This window comes from Raphanus sativus, chromosome 8, assembly GCF_000801105.2.
Source record: "Raphanus sativus cultivar WK10039 chromosome 8, ASM80110v3, whole genome shotgun sequence".
Taxonomy (NCBI): Eukaryota; Viridiplantae; Streptophyta; class Magnoliopsida; order Brassicales; family Brassicaceae; genus Raphanus; species Raphanus sativus.
The window spans coordinates 16,162,017-16,176,132 of record NC_079518.1 but is presented as its reverse complement, the minus strand read 5'-3'; the positions used below and the strand labels follow the sequence as shown (position 1 = coordinate 16,176,132).

Sequence of the window (14,116 nt, the reverse complement as noted above, 5' to 3'; positions counted from 1 at the left end):
ACGTCCTCTTCCTCGATTGAAGAACCGTCCACCATGACCTTGCCTCTGCCTGACTCATATTTCTCATGAGAATATCCATGTTATCATGCATAATCTTGCCATGATCGTCTTGTTGTTCTTCTTCATCATAAATTCTTTCTTCGTATAAGCTTTTAGTCTTCTTACAGTGTCTTCAAAGTTTTTTTTATTGAGGCCAAGAACTTGTTCAAGAGAAGCAATGATATGTATGTATTTTTTCAGTGGTAGGTTGTTAAGAAATTTCTTAACGAGTTTCGGATATTCAATACTTTCTCCCAAGGCAGCTGATTTGGAGGATAACTCCGAAAGCTTACCAACTAAGTTGCCAATTGTGTTGGTTTCCTTCATCTTCATTCTATCAAAATCAGCCACCAAGGTTTGTACTTTTTCTTCTTTTACTCGATTAGCTCCCACATGTCTCAATTTTGTCGCTTCCCATACTGCTTTTGAGGTTTCAAGATTTCCAAGTAGAATCAAAGATCCCGGTATGGATTGAAGGAGAAGGGCCCAAGCCATATCTTTTTCTCATCGTCATCCATTTCTGGCTCTATTTAATTGTTTTATACTCGTTTAATTTTTCACTCAAAACTGTATAAAAAGAGTAGAAAAAATTAAAACAAAGAAAAAGTCTTAAAATAAAATAACTTAAAGAAAAACCAACAACCCAAAAACCTAGCACCACACTGAGAAGGCTACTCCTGCACCACATCGAACTCACCTCAAAAGCAAAAAGGGCTGATAATTTAAACAAAAACTCAGTGAATAAAGATCTAGGATCCCTCAAATCACCAACAATCATCAAAAAAACATAGCACAAGTATCTAACTATAACATTTATTAAAACAACAGCAAACAATAAAAAAACAAGGTAAACTCTGACGATGCCAACATGACACCACACCACCTCATTCGGTCACCGCGTTCCTCATGTTTTCCTGTGAGAGCTCAGCACCTCATTTGGTTCCTGTGAGATCAACGCCTTCACACAATCATGTTACCGACACCGGTCACGCGTGATCCACAACCAAACTCTCAATTCCACACAGGCATGCTGCCTTCTCGTTCTGACGATGAATCATGCCACCTCATTCGGTCCCCGCATGACCCAACTAGAAACAATGCAACGCTCAAAAACTCTCAAACACATTTGACAGATATAGGCCTTAAACCCCTCTCTAACTTCTGTACACAACCCACACATGCCATATCCCCAAACAATGCGATAATCACATACAATTCCTCAAACATCATTCAACCATATTCGTTTTAATAACCTAGCAATAGATCTATTTCTCTCAAACATCAATATATATATATATATATATATATATAATATAATTATGTTTAGATATAAGCAAACAACTACATGTATGCTTATGATTTCATGTAGGTATGAATGATCCACGTAAACATTTCAACCATGATATGATAATATGATAGAAGGAGATAAAGATTACAACAAACCCTCACATTAGCCTAGATCTGTGAGATGAGGTATGAACCAATGTTGATATGTGTTTTACAGCTCCTCACAAACCATATCTACAAGTACGAGAATTGGTTTCCACTCAAACGAATAGGGAGGGACTAGGGTTTTCCTTACCATCACCAGTAGATGGATTTATAAGAAAAAGAGTTGAAGACTGAAAGAATGACGAGAATGGACTGAAACACAGCGAGATCTCCTCTCCTATGAGAATATATGGTTGATGGCGGTGCTCCAGTGACTCGCTGTGGCTCCAGTGGCTTCTCCTTCGTCGATGGCTATTATCTCTTCAGTCGACTAGGTACCTAAGTACTGCCTTTTTATAGAAGGGAAATGCGAAAATCCTAGAGTTTCTTCGACATAGGCAAAACATCACAGTTCTCTTCATTAATGATTAGGCTTGGCCCCGGATGTGACATGTTTTGTTTTGTTTTGAGATTTAAAGTCCTAGCGAAACACGATCCTGAAGTTCTTCAAGTTAACCTGATACCTAGTGAATTGTCCTGTAACCATTTTCTAGAAGATTTTTTCGAATGATCTGTGTAATTTTCAGAATAAAGCACACTGCCGTTGTTGTCACGTTTTATTTTGCTTTGATTTTTAAAATCAAAATTATTTGGTCTTTTTCAGAAAATATGAGTCCGTTCAATCTATACTATTAAAACTGAAATACATTCGAAAATTACCCTTATTTCATTTGATTATTTACAACTTGTGACATTGAGATTTAAACCATCTTTAATATTATCAACTAGATCTCGATCCGCGCAACCGCGCGGTATTCATTTTATTTTTATATATGTTGAAATTTGTTTTTATATCTTTAGTGATATATGCTATAAACATTAAGTATTTTCAAATAAATATATATCATTTTCAATTTAATAAAGTTATGGTTTACATGTTTATCATCCAAAAACCAAATTTTTACCATCATTTATATTTGTAACATTTTATTATATATTTATTTATTTAGATTTGCGTTTGAATATTAGATGAATAAAATATATTTAATTCAACAAAATATCAATTATTTTGTATTTTAACTTATGTTATTGAATATTTACATGTTAATAACCTCTTTCAGTATATAGGTGATAAGAATAAATAATTATAAATTTTAGTAACATATTTATATTTTAATGCAATGATTTCATATTCATATACATATACATTAGTATTTAAACACTTATTATCAAATTGACATTTTAATCATTTAAAATTTAGTCTAATACATGCATTATTTGCATATCATCGTTGACAATATGGCTGTCAAAATATTTTTATTGACATATCTACAGTCATTTTCGACGACGGTGTCAGAAATTACCTTTGGAGATATGTCAAAATCGTTATTGTTAATGGTTATGCTAGAAATCATCATCATAAGTAATGATGTTTGAAATTATAATTGTCAATGATGAGGTCCATTCGAAAAAATAACAATCTTGTAATTTGTTGGAATTTTTTTTTTTAGTTTTTTTTATTTATTTTTAATTTGTCTAACTTTTGTGATTTTTTGAATTTTATTTTATTTAATTTTCTGAATTTTTATTTAATTTTCTGAATTTTATTTAAATTTCTGTATTTTGATTAAATATTATAGTTTTTATTAATTTTCTGAATATTTATTTAATTTATTTAATTTTTATTTAATTTTTTCTTTTTTTTTTACATCTTAAACATGTCAACTTTATAGTTTAGAGGTTTTTTCTGATACAAATGTCACTTTAAAGGTTAAAAGTATTAGTGAAAAACTTCAAAGTTTAAAATGTGAGTATGTGCCACTTTAAGAGTTTTTATGCGATTTTTCCTTTTACAAATCAAACAAACACTCATACAGATGTATATTTTTATGCAATCAATATATTTCTATTCTATAAAAAAAACATTTGTAGAGTGATGATGCTCTAGATATTCTTTTGTTCTGATACATATGAATTCCCAATGCCCACCTTAAGTAACACTCGAAAGGAACACAGTTACAAAAAAACACTTGAAAGGAACACCAATTTTTTTTTTTTGAGGAACAGCAACGTTCTAAATGAATAATTGAATAAAAGTGAATGTTACATCGATCCAAGAAGGAAATCGGAATCTATAGGTTCCCTTGCTGATCATAAACTGACAAAAGCTTCACTTTCAAGGCGTTGGCCATCTTCTCTCTCCTTCACATATCCCATTCTATTAGCGAATCAAACAATTTCCACGTCAAAATGTTTTGGAATCAGTGAAAACCAAACAACACCCACAACAATGCAATCACCCTCAGATCTGGTTTTATCATAAATAAATAAAAGGACAAAAGCCCTTTACCATTTTGAATCATTCATAATCACTATACATAATTCAGATCTCATTCATCAGTTATTATCAGTATTCCTTTTTACACATGTGTAAGAAACAATCTCGGAATCAAGTACGATGTAACTGTTAAAAAATATACTACTCATACCTCATGTTCACCTTATTAGTTTTTGCCCTAATATATTTTTGATTGTTTGCAATACTTATTTTCAACATCTTTTTGTTTTTCCTTTGTATTTTTTTATCGGAGAGTGTTTCAAGCAATGACTAATTCTCTTTTAACAAATGGTATTACAGTGTTGGCATCTTTGATGTTTCAGTGGTTAGGAAATTGTCAAACAGATTTTAAATACATAGTTTTAAAGTAACTTTTGATTGTAGTACTACATATAAACATTTATAGTTTTTTGTTAAAAAAAAACATGTATAGTTTTACCAAAAATAAAATAAACATTTATAGGAGTTCAGCTAATCTGTTCACTAGGGCATTTGCATCAGTGAACCTCATAGGAAGGGTTCACAAAACATTTTTTTATTATTTTTTTTTCTGTTTGACTTTTTTCTTAAAAAAAAAACAAAAAACAAAAATCAGACCAATCGTGGGCCGCCACATGTCGTGGAGCCCACGAAATAGTCATGAACTCGCTTCACTGGCAAGAGGCGCGCTCCTTCCGGTTCACCAAAATCAACATATTTTAATATTTCTTTTTCTTGGAAATCGTATGACCCTCCCTCTACAACTCTCAATGCAGCTGCCCTAAGCATCTCAGCTCGTCGGATGTTCTAAAGGCATCTTCAATGGTTTTTATTATTTTTTCCATCAAAATGATATAAACTTAAAATGAGGTTTTCCTTATTTTTCCCTCAAAATGAATAATTCTAAATATATTATGCTATTACTACTTATTATTAATTCTAAACTAATTGTTACTATTTATAAAATTTACAAAGTTTACCCCAAGTATGATTTTATTTTAATTAATTATTCATTATGTACACAAATTTAATTTCTAAAAATGATACAAGGGTTTATATAAACTTATAAGTATATTATGAAAGTATTAAAAATTAAGGTATAAACAAATATTGAGGTTTATAGATATAAAAGTTTTATGGAAAAGTTTAAAGATTAATTTATAAATGAAAATCTTAACACCAAATAAGGAAAAACATCAAAAAATGAAAGAAAACTTTCTCCAATGGTATATCATTTTGAAGGGAAATAATGAATCTGTGAATAGTATTTCCTCAAAATGAGGAAAAACATCAAAAAAATAAATGAAGGAAAACCTCTCCAATTATGTATTATTTTTTTCTTCAAAATAATGCAGCATTGGATATGGTCAAAAGTTACATGATATAATTAACAGGAAAACCAACTTCAAATTGAAAGTTTGAAGACTTGTTCTTATTTGACCAAAAGATTTGTTCTAATTCGTAAATCTACCGGCTTGTAACATTTTTTCAATACAAAGTAAAATAATTATAATAAATTAGTATTTATATGGTATATTACAACAATAAATTCATAAATGAAGTATTTTCTTACCAAAATTGGAGTACTTAACTAATTTCAGAATTGAAAGTAACAAAGAAATATACAGTATTTCTTTCTTTTTGTTAAAGAAATATATAGTATTTCAGTTTTGTGAACGAACAAAACTATTAGAAGAATCATTTAAGAAATGAAACAAAATTAGACGACATTGTATTAGAAAGAACATATAAAAACTCCACCGATGATATCAAACATGAAAAAAATAGTTTAAAAGATTCTATGAAACTGAATAGGAAAACAAAGCAGTTAATATAAACAAAGAAAGGATGTTTGCTTTAAACAAAGAAATGATGTTAGCCAGGAAAATTACATAAAACTAGTTTAACTAAAAAATTTCACTATCCAGTTTAATACTTTAACTAATTGTTATATTTATATAGTATAATATTAAGTTGAAATTTAGTATAACTTGCATTGAATTTTTAAAACGACATTTTTTGTGTAAGAAAAAAAATGCTAAAGTGACACTCTTTAAGAAACAACGGAGTATAGTCTTATAAAATTTATATTTTAATATATTTATAAATTTCAAAAGAAATTTACAATTATCTAAAATTCACAAAAATATGAAATCTTCCAATTTTATTTTATTTTTTTAGAAATAAAAATAATTAACTTGTGAATAATCTTGAAAAAGTTTTAAATTTTAATATCAAATTTAGTTTTTCTGAAATATGAAACTAAGTTAGTTTTTTCTTTCACAATTTTTCTTTATAGATTTCAGATTGTATCCATATTAAGTTAATTTCATTCCTAAAACTTAAAATAAAAAAAATTTAAAATATGTTTTTTAATTTTGGACATTTTGAATATCATTTAAATTTTTTAGTATTTTTAATTAAAAGAATAAAAATTTTGAAAATTAAACTGGGCATAATTTTATAAATAAGGTATCAAGTTGGGTAGTAAAATAATTGGATACCAAAAAAAAAAAATTAAAATTTAAGACTGAATAGTAAACACGTTCAGATATCAAAAAATCTAACAAATTTTAAATGGGGTATGTTTTTGGAAATTTTTCGTGTTAATTAAAGGAAAAACAAGTTCACACTGACAATTCCTTCCCCTCTCGTGAAAGGCCTATGTCTTAGTGCATCTATGTAAATTTTACTTCATGCAAATATAACGTATGTATTTATGTACAAATCTACATCTGATCACACGTATGCATGAGGTATTTACTTACAGTTTTGATGATGTCCAAGTATCATATATATGAGATATACACAGTTGGTGTGCAAGTATCTATCATATGCGAACCAATTGACAAAAAAAAAATCATATGCGAACCACATTCACACCACAAAAGTGTTGTTAAATGATACGGCAAGTTCAAAAATGTTAAGCATCTGGAATTTAAAATTTACCATGATAATCTAACTATAAGGTAGATAAACTGGATTTACTTATTGCCGGTGAACCAATCCCCAAAAGATTATTGAAAAATATCATATGCAAATAATAAAAAGCACCCGGGCTTATACTAAATATATACAACGATGCATTATTTTTTTTACATCAACCAATACGATTTATATGTAAATGAAAAGACAATCACATGGGGGACATGTGCATACATATAAAATTGACCCCAAAAGCAGTAACCATCATACATAACGTATGAGGTGGAGTGGTTAGGATGACGTCAGATAAAACTTTTATCAACAGAAATGTACAAAGCTCATCTATACAGAACAGGAAACCCAGGAAGCTTTCTTCTTCTTCTTCTTCTTCTTCTTTGTTGATAAAAGCAATTCAGATCAACTCCTAAAACAAAATTCAGAGAAGCTTCGTTCCTCGTTTTCATATAGACATTTTAAAGAGTTACAGTATCACGATGGTTTAGAGGGAAACCTAGAATTAATAATCTTCAGAAAGAATTAAACCCAAACTCAAACTCAAACTCAAAATCGGAAAATGTACAAAAATAACAATTGGCTGCAATATTAGTAAAAATGCTTTTATTGAATAAAATTTTACATTCAATTTCAAAAATAAGAAAAGGATTTACGGGAAATTAGAAGCTGTATAGAATTTGGCAATTTTCAGTACAAAATATTCAGATGCCCATATATATGTATCCCTTCATTGGAGACAAATATATAATCTCTTATCTACTTTCCAGTAAACAGATCCTACTTAAAGGTACCAAGTTACGATTCACATAAATAACACTTACCTTCAAATTATGATAAAATTAGTGCCTTTAAAAGAACCTGACACTTGAATCAATGAAGAAAACCCTGAATTGTCATGTTTTCCCACAGCTTTCTTGAGCTTTTTTTTTGTTTCTAGAGTGTTAAATGTTTAAAAACAATCTTTAGTTATTACATCTTTAAAAGAAGGGAAATGAAAAAGAAAGTTCAAGAAAGCTGTGGAAAAATATAACCAGGATCCTCATGTTCTCCTTCTCTGTTATCTACTCACGAATTCAGCTTAAGAAGGGGAGGGGTAGAGATATATTTAGTTGAGCAACTTGCATATACAAACTTTATAGGACCACTCTATGATATAATACAAAGTGAATGATATGTGAGCCTCTCCTTAGCAGCGAGGGACTGAGAGATAAGAATAGACTTCTTATGTCTTTTCTTTATTTTATTTTCTTATAAAATTTATATAAAAAAAACCATCAACTCCGAGTATACTATGCCTGTTTAATTTCGACATTTCTAGTGTAAACCACTCCATTGCTAAATTAACTAAATGAGTAGATAGGTTTATATTCTAAGACATTTTATAACTCTCATATTTACATTTGAGGGGATCTCCAACAAGGAGCTTCATTTTGAGGGTCATGTGAAATACCATGGATTTTACTTGATTTTAGCCATGGTATATAGGAATTTTAGGATAGATTAACTATGTGTTAGAGTTTAGATAGTATATTTACAGGTTCATGATTGATTAGAGAGAAGATGGTGATTTTGGAGCATTTTAGAGCACTTTAGAGATTTTACCCGAGATGACCATATCGACCAGCATTGAGGTCGACACGGAGAGCCACATATCGATAGATGCACACCCTGTGACATCGATCAATGAAAATGCACATAAGCCAGTTTGGTCACAGCCGACTTGAAGCCCAAGACTCCATCTAATTACCAAAATACTCCTGACGAGTTTTAACCTAATATTTATACATTGCTTAAATTTTTGAGGCAAGAGAGCCGTTTTTGAGAGTTTGAGAGAGTTTTACAAAGTTGAGAGAGAGAGAGAGAGAGAATTGTTCTTGAGAGCGTTCTTGTACTCTATTACTTTCTATTCATCTATTCTATGCAGTTTTATTTAATGATTATAATGTTTTGCTTATCTATGTCTGAGTAAACACTTTGTTAGGTTCAGGGTTCAAATAGGTTTTGAGGAATTAGCCCCAAATATGAATTCTTGAGTTGTGATAATCATCTTCAAAGATTGATCTTAATGCTTGTTTAAGATTAGTTAACCTAAGATTGAATAGTGGATTCGTCATCTAATATATCTTCTCTGAGCTAGGACTTGCTAGAAATAAGTGAAAGCTGATTTAGCAACCCAAGTGAACTGCTATCAATCCGCGCATAAAGCTTACTAGAAGCGTATCGATTGATTCTCCCATAGAGACATCGATCGACACGACGAAAGACATATTGGTCGATTCTCCTATATAGAAACATTGATTTATGCTTTCCTACCTATGATAACATGAGTTGGAGGGACAAAGATCTAGTAATAGAAACCCAAGAAACGAGAGTTGATCGGTTATTGTTATTGTTGAGTTTTTTAATATCATGCAAGCATCTCATATAAGCATTCATATCATTATAATCATGATTACCTGAATAGAAACCCCTAAGTCTAACGCTTTCATCATAACCGTTAAACCCCAAATCAATCAATCGAGCAATTGTCTTGTTTACTGTTTTAGTTTACTTGCAATTTACTGTCTTTAAATCTTTAATCTAGCTTAGTTTAATAAGATCTAGTTTTTGCCCCAGCTCCCTCTGGATTCGATCTCTAAATACTACAACTTGACCTATTTTGATGATAGTAAATTTGCTCTAGGGTAATTTGTGTGAAACTAATAAAAAGAGCCACATCATATTGGCCCTAAAAACGAGAGTTGGAGGTGAGTTGCTCTAATAAGGAATCTCAAATTTATCTCCAAAAGTTTATGTAATTTGCATTTTAGTGGCCAACTTTAATATAATTTAATTATAGTCATTAAACTTTATACAAATAAGAGTAATAAGATCTAGTTTATGCCCTAGCTCCATGTGGATTCGATCTCTAAATACTACAGCTTGACCTATTTTGATGAGAGTAAATTTGCTCTAGGGTAATTTGTAACTAATAAAAAGAGCCAACTTGTTCACTGTTTTAGTTTACTTGCAATTTACTGTCTTTAAATCTTTAATCTAGCTTAGTTTAATAAGATCTAGTTTTTGCCCGAACTCCCTGTGGATTCGATCTCTAAATATACAACTTGACCTATTTTGATGAGAGTAAATTTACTCTAGGGTAATTTGTGTGAAACTAATAAAAAGAGCCGCATCATCTTGGCCCTAAAAATGAGAGTTGGAGGTGAGTTGCTCTAATAAGGAATCTCAAATTTATCTCCAAAAGTTTATGTAATTTGCATTTTAGTGGCCAACTTTAATATAATTTAATTATAGTCATTAAAATTTATACAAATAAACAATACATACAAATTAAAAATATTTAAAACATAATATTTATGAATAAAATTTATGACAACACAAAAATACATAAAATAATTAAAAAAAACATTAATTCATAAAATATATAAAATACAAATTATTCAGTATGGTAAATAGTTTAAGCTCTATCGATGATAATAATACACATGAGTTTATTCGATCTGAAGAAAAAAGAATCATACAGAAAAAGAAATAGCAACAACAACAACCTCCTATTACACCAAATTTTTATAGACATTATTTTAGTGATCTTGGAGGCTCGGCACCATATCTACCTGATTATTAAAAATGATTCTAATATGTGTACTACTTTTTAAATATGTGTAATATTTAAGTGTGTAATCTCTCTTTTAAAATATATATTATATTACTTTTAATCTTAATTTGTTATATATTGGTCAATGCAATAGTAATTTGTGTGAAATAATAATATTTTATCTTAGTTTTTACTTTGATGTAACATATTTATATATTTTATGTATTAATAATATTTCTCTCAATATATATATATATATATAATAAATATTTAGATGAAGAATATTTTTATAAGGGTTAAAGTGATAAGAAAGTTAATACTAGTACAATTATATGCAAATTACACAATTCTAAGAATTAAATAAAAAGTAAATAGTGTTTTGATCTACGTTACATGGAAACGGAAGCGGGTACGTGGAAGCGGAAGCGTATGGAAACGCAGAAGCGAAATTTTTAAAAAATTTAGGAAGCGGGTACGTGTTGGAAGCGTATATCCATATATACATATATATGTATATATGTTAAAATATAAGAAATATTTATATAATTTAGGATTAAAAATCATATGATTTAAACTTAAAATAAAGCATTTATCAATTTATAATAATTTTGAAATAATCTCATATTAAAACTATAAAAATACACATAAATTAAGTTTAAAATAAATTATGATATTAATTATTTTAAAACTTCATAAATTTATTGACATAATATATTTGAATATGTGTTATATCTTTAATAAAAACATCAATGCATAAAGATAATTTATAGTATTAGTTTTAATATTTGTATATTTCTATTCTCTTTAATTCATTACTATTAAAATTTGGATTTTATATAAACTAAAAACTATGATTTTATATTTTTATGAATTATGACAACTGGTTTTAAAATAAAATGGAAGCGTGATTCCAAAACGGAATCGTAAGCTTCCAACGTGTTTTTAAAGAGAATATTTTGGAAACGTTTTGAAAGCGAGATTCCGTAAGCTTCCACAAGATTCCGATTCCGATTCCGACGAAGCTTCCGTGCAACCTAGGTTTTGATGGTCTGAATAGTAGACCCTCAAATTGGCCAATTCCAGATGGGCTTTCCGCGAAAGCCCAAATACAAAATCAGTCTTAACATCCAAAAAATCATTTTTAACATAATTTTATTATGTTTTGTTGAATTCAAAAGCATAGATACGATTTTGGCGAGAAAACTTGATTTTACAGTTTTGGCGGTAAATCTCGATTTTACGGTTTTAACAGGAAACCTTGATTAATGATTTTGGCGAGAAAACTCGATTTTACGGTTTTGGCGGGAAAACTTGATTTTACGGTTTTGGCGGGAAATTTCAATTTTACGGTTTTGGCGGAAAAACTCAAAAATTCGATTTACGGTTTTGGCAGGAAATCTCGATTTTACGGTTTAACGGGAAACTCGATTAATGGTTTTGGCGAGAAAACTCGATTTTACGGTTTTGGCGGAAAAACTCGATTTTACGGTTTTGGCGGGAAAACTCAAAAATTTGATTTTACGATTTTGGTGGGAAATCTCAATTTTACGGTTTCGATGGGAAAACTCGATTAATGGTTTTGGCGAGAAAACTTGATTTTACGGTTTTGGCGAAAAACTCGATTTTACGGTTTTGGCGAGAAATCTCGATTTTATGGTTTTGGCAAGAAAACTCAAAAATTCGATTTTACGATTTTGGTGGAAAATCTCAATTTTATAGTTTTGGCGGGAAAACTCGATTTACAGTTTTGACGGGAAAACTCGAAAACTTGATTTTAGGATTTTGGCGGAAAATCTCCATTTTACGGTTTTGACGGCAAAACTCATTTACGGTTCTGTCGAGAAATCTCTATTTACGGTTTTGGAAGGAAAACTTAATTTTTTCCTCAAAATAAAAATTCTATGATTTTTGTATTAGTTGGTCGCCCATGTCCATTTGGGTTAAGCCCATTGGATTTGGATCTAATTGGTTAAACCCAATTGGACATTTTTATTTGTTGGTCTAATTTGGTTTAGTCCAAATGGATTTGGACATGGGTGAACCATGGACATGATGTCCAATTGACATCCCTACACACTAGACTAGAGACATAAAGATTAAGCTAGACAATCAGTATTAAAACAGTAAATATAATATAGCAATAAATAGAGCACCAAACAAAGCATAAACAAGATGAACAAGACAATTGTTTAGTTTGGCAGAGAGTTGCTTGATGGAAGGATGGTTAGCTAAACTTGGGGATTCATCAATCAAGAGATTTAAAACTACAATTCAAGGATGCTAAAGTTTTATGGATTCAATTCTAGAACTCGATTTTAATAAGCAAGTAATCCAGCTTTCACATGCAATTACTAATCAGATGCCTAAGTGTTGCCCCGGCTGTCGCATGCGAAAAAGGAGCGAGTATCGATCGATTCTATGACCTGAGCGTCGATCGATACTTCCTCAGACAAGCATTAACGACCTAATCGATTATGTTCAACTAGATCCCTAGACCAACTATTGTATGCGCCTAGGTATCTAATCCAGTAGAGTTCGGGTTCCGTTAATTGATGGTACTTTTGTGCCTCTCAATTGTCCTATGATTCTAGGTCAAGCAATTAGTCACACTGTCGTGCTTTTCTAACTACTCCAGATCCTAGTATTACAAATCACCTTGGTGTAGAGATCTATAGATAACCTAGCAATCCTAATTGATTATCAGTTTGACATTAAACTCATGAAATCCCTAAACCTAACAAGAGTTACTCAGACATGGAAGCAATAACAGAAATCATAGTCTGAATAATATAATATAATATAAATCAATGATAAAGCCATTGGAGTTCCAATCAATCTCTGAAGGAGAATAGATCTTCTCTCCAAAACCTAAGATAAAATAATAGAATAAAACTTGGCCGTCAACAAGGCTTAGAAAACACATAAATAGGGTTTTTGGTCGTACAAGAGTATTTTGGTAACTTTGTGGTGGCTCCTAGGCTTTAATCAGTCATAAAATATGCTCAGGCCACATTCTGACATCCATATCGATCGATATGCATTGTGTTTCATCGATCAATATGCATTCCTCTTCTCGACAGCTTCCTCTCGCGAGGCAGACTGGCCACTCTTCAGTAAAACGGGCATGATTTCTGATCTAACGTTGGATTGACTTCAAACCGGTGGCATTGGAAAGATAACTCATGATCGATCTTGTGTCAAAATATCAGCTAAATCGCACTGGGGGGAGGTCTCCATCCATAGTTAAACATCTGACGCGTATGCAGCTCTGCACTCAAAAGGCTCAAAAGACATCAAAATCACCAATTTCCTTCGAAACGTCCCTGAATCTTTAAATACTCTAAATATACTCTATATCGTAGTAAATAGTATCTAAAACACTTATATTCCATGGGTAAAATCGGGTCAAATTCATGGTATATCAAATGATATTGATTATTGTGGTACATAAGAAACCGTCCGCAGAGGGAGTAATTGGCATACTCCTGAAAATGGCTGATAGAAATAGGACACAACATAATTGGCACAAGAAGAGTATATTTTGAGAACTTCAAAATTAGAAGGATCTATTTATGCGACACAATCTTGATGTGATGCATATAGAAAAAAATTATTTGACAACAAAATCAATACATTACTGAACGTCCCAGAGAAGACAAAAGATAACAAGAACTCAAGGTTGGACTTGCCTGCACTATGTTCTAGGAGTGAGATGTATATAAAAAACAATGGGAAAAATTCTGGTTCCCGTTTTCAAATTGTCAGCAGATGCGAATGCGACATTGTTCAAGTGG

The 14,116-nt window shown here is 30.7% G+C and overlaps 1 long non-coding RNA gene across 1 annotated transcript; it reads right to left on the bottom strand.

The window, feature by feature from the left end:
• Positions 1-741: 741 nt before the first annotated feature.
• On the bottom strand, positions 742-1,943 carry LOC130498395 (uncharacterized). The gene is made up of 2 exons (XR_008937294.1): positions 1,622-1,943; positions 742-1,127 (listed from the first exon to the last, which is right to left on the bottom strand). It is a non-coding gene; the product is annotated as an uncharacterized LOC130498395 (long non-coding RNA).
• Between the last annotated feature and the right edge of the window lie 12,173 nt (positions 1,944-14,116).